This window comes from Mus caroli, chromosome 6, assembly GCF_900094665.2.
Source record: "Mus caroli chromosome 6, CAROLI_EIJ_v1.1, whole genome shotgun sequence".
In the NCBI taxonomy this organism is placed as follows: domain Eukaryota; kingdom Metazoa; phylum Chordata; class Mammalia; order Rodentia; family Muridae; genus Mus; species Mus caroli.
Genome location: NC_034575.1, coordinates 34,466,093 through 34,472,811, shown reverse-complemented (window position 1 = coordinate 34,472,811; position 6,719 = coordinate 34,466,093). Strand labels below are relative to the sequence as shown.

Genomic DNA, 6,719 nt, shown 5'->3' with positions numbered 1-6,719 from the left:
AAAAAAAAAAAGAAAAGAAAAAAAGAGTTGGTTATTTGATAAAATCAATAAGATTTACAAACTCTTAGCGAAATTAACTGAAAGGTGGATGGAGAAGTTTCAAATTAAGAAAATTAGAGATGCCCCACCCCCACCCCAACCCACCCCACCCCAGCTGAATAGGCTGCGTTCTTTTGGAACGCGCCAGAGAATGAGGTTCTGGTGACCCTAGCCACGTTCGCTCCTTAGCCCTTTCACCTAACCACCAACATACCCGGCAGACCCACCCTGTCGTGTGCCAGGAAAGTACTGCCACCCGTACCAACCCCTACCCATCTCAGCACTGACCCCGGAGCAGAAGAAGGAGCTGTCTGACATCGCTCACCAAATTGTGGCTCCGGACAAGGGCTTTCTGGCTGCAGACGAGTCCACTGGAATCATTGCCAAGCGCCTGAAGTCCATTGGCACTGAGAACACCGAGGAGAACAGGCCCTTCTACCTCCAGCTGTTGCTGACTGCTGACGACTGTGTGAATCCCTGCATTTGGGGGACAGGGCGGGGGGGAGGAGGGTGGTCCTCTTCAATGAGACACTGTACCAGAAGGCAGATGATGGACATCCCTTCCCCTAAGCTATCAAATCCAAGGGTGGTAGTGTGGGCATTAAGGGTGTGGTGCCTCTGGCAGGAACCAATGGCGAGACCATTACCCAAGGGCTGGATGGGCTGTCTGAACGCTGTGCCCAGTATAAGAAGGGTGGAGCTGACTTTGCCAAGTGGCGCTGTGTGCTAAAGATTGGGGAACATACTCCCGCATCCCTTGTCATGATGGAAAACGCTAATGTTCTGGCTTGTTATGCTAGCATCTGACAGCAGAATGGCATTGTACCCATTGTGGAGCCTGAAATTCTCCCTGATGGGGACCATGACTTGAAGCGCTGCCAGTATGTAACTGAGACGGTCCTGGCTACTGTCTACAAGGTTCTGAGTGACAACCATGTCTATCTGGAAGGCACATTGCTGAAGCCCAACATGGTCACCCCTGGCCATGCTTGCACCCAGAAATTTTCCAATGAGGAGATTGCCATGGCAACAGTCACAACACTTCATCGCACAGTGCCCCCTGCTGCCCCTGAGGTCACTTTCCTGTCTGGAGGGCAGAGTGAGGAAGAGGCATCCATCAACCACAAACAACGCTATCAACAAGTGTCCCCTGCTGAAGCCATGGGCCTTGACTTTCTCCTATGGCTGAGCCCTGCAGGCCTCTACTCTAAAGGCCTATGGTGGGAAGGAGAAGAACCTGAAGGCAGCCCAGGAGGAGTACATCAAGTGAGCCCTGGCCATCAGCCTCACTTGTCAAGGAAAGTATACCCTAAGTGGCCAGTTTGGAACTGTAGCCAGTGAATCTCTCTTCATCTCTAGCCATGCCTACTAACCAGAGCTGATCTAAGGCTGCTTCATCAACACTCCAGACCCCTGCCTACTCACTTGTTATTGAAAAGTGGCCTTCAGGCCCTTTCCCATCACTCTTGCTGCCCTCGTGTGTATGGTGTTGTCTGTGAATGCAAAATCTGCCATCCCTTCCAGCCCACTGCCAATAAACAACTATTTAAGGGGGGGGGGGGAGGGAATTAGACATGAAGATGGGGACATCATTACAGATACCGAGGAAATGCAAAAAATCAAAGGGACAGACTTTAAAAAAACTATACTCCACTGAATTGAAAAATCTAACAGAAATGGATAATTTTCTTGATATATACCACCTACTAAAGTTAGATCAAGATCAGATAACCTATATCCCCTAGTGAAATAGAAGCAGTAAACTAAAAGTCTCCCAACCATAAAAAATAAAAATAAAAAAAAAAACCAGGGCCAGATGGTTTTAGAGCAGAATTTTACCAGACCTTCAAAGAAGAATTAATGCTAATATTCCTCAAATTATTCTACAAGATAAAAACAAAAAGAAGATTGCCAAATTCTTTTTACAGTGCCACAGTTACCATGATACCTAAACCACGTAAAGACCTAACAAAGAAGAGAATCACAGACCAATTTCCCTTATGAACATAAATATAAAAATTCTCAATAAAAACTTACAAACCAAAACACATCAAAAGGATCATAAGTAGGCATCATCACAAAAATGCTAGGCTGATTCAACATACATAAATTGATACATAAATTGATAAATGTAATTCACCATATAAACAAACTGAAATACAAAAATTACATGATCAGCCAGGAGATGGTGGTGCTAACCTTTAATCCATGCCAAGGCAGGTAGAACTCTGTAAGACATTGAAAATTACAGAAGACATAAAGATCTCCCATGCTAGTGGATCAGTAAGATTAATATAGTAAAAATGGCCATCCTGACAAAACAACAATCTATAGATTCAATGTAATCCTCACCAAAATTCCAACACAATTCTTTACAGAACTTAAAAGGACAGTTTTCAGCTTCATATTTATAATACCACTGAATGAGAGTAAATTCTTTGGTCAAATTATGCAAGTTTTATCTTTGTCAGATAGGACTGTATCCCTAAAGTGGCATTTAAGAAAATAGCATTAGAGGCTGGCAAGATGGCTCAGGAGGTAAGAGCACTGACTGCTCTTCCATGGGTCCTGAGTTCAAATCCCAGCAACCACATGGTAGCTCACAACCACCTGTAATGAGATCTGATGCCCTCTTCTGGTGCGTCTGAAGTCAGCTACAGTGTACCTATGTATAATAAATCTTTTTTTAAAATAGTATTAAATATAAGAAAAGGTGTAGTTTATATTAGCACCAAAACTGAAAGGCTATGGGGTTCTCAAGGGATTTTGGTTACATAGGAACTTGTCAGAACAATTCAAAATTACTTAGCAGAACATCTATCAGGGTGGAGGTCAGGGTATAGGGTATGGAACACGACAAATTCCAGAAAATGGGTCAAGACACAGTCAATCTCAAGTTTTACAGAAAATAAGAATGAACTGCCTTTAATAAGATAGCTTTTAATCTTAAGATGGAATCAGGCTGATCCATCAATATGGAAACACACACACACACACAAAAAGGATAGCTGAAACAGTCCTGAACAATAAAAGAACAACCTCTGAAGGTCTCACCATTATCCGTTTCAAGTTGTACTACAAAAGCTATAGTAATAAAAACAGCAAGCTATTGGCACAAAAACAGAAAGGTTGATCATGATTTGATTTCAAATCGACAGAACTGAATTGAAGACCAGACATAAATTCACACACCTATGGACCTGGTTTCTGATAAAGAATCCAGAAATACACCGTGGGAGAAAAACAAAAACAACAACAAAAACAAAAACAACCTCCAACTAATGGTGCTGGTCAAACTGGATGGCTGCCTGTGGAAGAATCCAAATAAATCCCTACTTACCACCTTACGAAAAGTTCAATCTCAAGTGGACCAAAGACCGCAACATAAAACCGTATACACTGAACCTGTGTTCAGAGAAAGTGGGGAATAGACTTGAACTCACTGCAGCAGGAGCACCGTTAGCATAGCACTACGATCAACAACTAATACGAGTGATATCATAAAACTAAAATGTTTCTATAAGGCAAAGGGCAACATCATTCAGACAATGTGCCACGCTACAGAATAGGGAAAGATTTTTACAAAATACACATCCAATAGAGGATTAATGTCCAAAATATATAAGGAACTCAAAAAATGTAGACATCGAGAAGACAAATAAAAATGGGTTAGAGATATAAGCAGAGGTTTCTCTAAAGAGGAAACTCAAATGGCTGAGAAGCACTTAAAGAAGTCTTCAACATCCTTAGTTATCAGGGAAATACAAATCAAAAGTGGTAGCACACACCTTTAATCCCAGCGCTCAGAAGGCAGAAGCAGGGGGATCTCTGGGAGTTTAAGGCCAACTTGGTCTACAGAAACAGTTCTAGGACAGTCAGAGCTACACAGAGAAACTCTTATCTGGGGGAAGGGGGTAAGATTTAATCTTACACCAGTCAGAATGGTCAAGATCAATAAAATAAATGACAGATCACACTGATAATAAAATGATAGATCATGATGGCAAGGATGTAAAGAAAACACCCATCCATTGCAAGTGGGAGTGCAAACTTGTACAGCAACTGTGAAAATCAATGTGTGCTTCTTCAGAAAGCAGGGAGTAGATCTCCTAGGAGATCTAACTACACCACTCTTGGGCATATACCCAAAAGACTCTACATCTTACTGCAATGATTCTTGCTCAACCATGTTTGTTCCTCCTGTACTCATAATAGATAGGAATTGGAAATAGACTCAATAGAAGTCGTTCAATAGATGAATGAATAAAGAAAATGTATATTTATACAATGGAATATTACTCATCTGTTTAAAAAAATGAAGTCATGGAATTTGAAGGTAAGTGAATGAAGCTTTAAAAAAAAAAAAAAAGTCATCCTGAATGAAGTAACCCAGATCCAAAAAGACAAATACAGAATCTATTTACTTATATGTAGATGTTAGTTGTTAAACCTTTGATAAGCAGGCTACAATCCATAGAACCAGAGAGGTTATGTATAGAGTTAAATATTGGAAAGATGATTGGACTACCTAAGGAAATAGAATAGAGAGTTGTGGATGAATTGGAGGAGAGGCTAGAAAAGGAGGACCAAACAAGGCTGGGGAGGGGAAGGGGAACAGCAACACTGAGGACACAGCTATGGGGAGGAGCAGCTAAAACTAAGGGCCATTTGATGGGTTGTACAGAAACCTAATACAGTAGACGCTTTCTAAAATATATACATATATGAAGACAATCTAAATGGAATTGCTAAATAATGGGAGAGACTGGACCCCAGCTGGACATTTCTCATCACTAAATGAAGACTCCAGTTCTGGGAATGAGTTACATCTATGAGAATTGTTGTCCAAAGGGACCCCATGGAAACTCTAAAATAACTCAAGCTGTTGCCAAGGCTACTGATTCCACAAACTGATGTTAAGGCCCTACTGCTAAAGGCAATACCTATCCAACTCATTGAACATGAAGAAGTTAAGCTGGTGCCTACCTAGAACCTTCAGCCCTACTGACTAGTATTCAGATGGCTGGAAGGTACACTGCATGTTACTAAAGGACAAAGGTAAACACCAACCCAACTAACTACAAACCCTCTGATCTACAGTGTGAAGGGCCCAGTTTAACATTACAGACTCCATTTTGCTTTCAGACTCCATTTTATGATTAACTTGTCCTCAGAATAAACTCAGCTACTAGAAAAACCCAACTTGTTGCAGGAACCTTGTCACCCTGGCAACAATCACAATTCCCCTGAGCAAATAGCCATTCCACCCCTAGTGACAACCAAACAGTTCTTAAGGGGAAAGTACTGATGTCCTAAAGAAGATTAAGTAAGCTATCAACCATTGTTTGTACCAAGCTAAAATCATTACTAGCCAATAGAAGTGTGCCAAGCAAATATCAGCCAATCATGGAACTGCCAAGTTGGAAAGTCCCTTACCCTACTACAACAATCATGATAAATAGGCAAGGCTTGGACCTTTCATACTTTCCTCTGTACTGGAGAGGTTGGAGGGTCTGAGTTTGAACTTGAATACTCTTTGTTTTTGCATATGAGTTGAACTCCTAGTGGTCTCTGTTGGTCTGTGGGGACCTTGTTGATCTGCATGCAAGATACACTAGTACAACAGTAGCCCAAAGCTTGTGGGAGTAACCAACCAATATCTGATTGGATTTAAGGCCCACTCCATGAGATAGAACTCATCTTGGACAGTGCTTGGGTGGACAAGAACCTCAGACTAGATAGACCAGGAACCTAGGGGAAAACCAAATACTACTATTCTACTGAAGGAATATAGCAATAAAATGACTCCTAACAATATTCTGCTATACTCATAGATCAGTGTCCTTCTCAGCCATCATCAGAGAAGCTTCCTCCTGCAGTAGATGGGAATAAACAGAAACCCACATATAGACAATATGTAGAGTGATAGACCCTGAAACGGTTTTAAATAAGATGTCTCTATCAAGTCCCCTCCCTCTAGGCTCAGCGAACCCTTCAGAAGAGGAGACAGGATAACTTTAAGGGCAAGAAAGATGGGGGACACCAAGGAAACAAAGCCTTCTAAACTCAGTAGGACCAATATACATATGACTGTCTAGTCTACGCCTAATGAGGTCCTAGTGCTGAGAGGGGAAGTGGACACAAACCCTCATCTCTAACCCAGAAACTATCTCCAATTGATGAAGTGGAAACTTAAGGGTTCTTTGGAAGAGTCAGTTGTGTTGGATGGTGTTTTGCTGGAGTAAACACTTGAAAGAATGTTTTGCTGAAGCAGGCACAGGTGAAAGGATGTTCTGCTAGCACATGAAAGGACATGTAATGAAGGATTCTTTACTAACAACACGCATGTATTGGTCCGCCTTACATTGCATAGTTGAACTCCTCTTCTTGGGACTCCATAAGAGAGAAATGCGCCAAAAAAAAAAAAAAAAAAAAACTTCTGGTGGTGTGCTGATGGCTTCTTGCCACTTTCACAGACTCAGGCTGATTGGCAAATTGATGTCTGCTGAGACAGGCTCATATGCTGAGAGCTAGCTTTAGAGATGTAATTGTTTTTAGCAAGGGAGAGGGAAGAAGTAAAAGAGAAAAACCTGTCTGCAGTGTTTGCTATGCTCATGCCTTCCAGAGCTCTTCACTATTTATCCAAGGCTCAAGGATGTAAACATAATTCATTTGAAAAA

At 41.6% G+C, this 6,719-nt stretch overlaps 1 pseudogene; it reads left to right on the top strand.

Annotated features, from left to right (window-relative positions):
* Positions 1 to 1,447, top strand: part of LOC110296573 — a 14,598-nt pseudogene extending 13,151 nt beyond the window's left edge.
* The last annotated feature ends 5,272 nt before the right edge of the window (positions 1,448 to 6,719 follow it).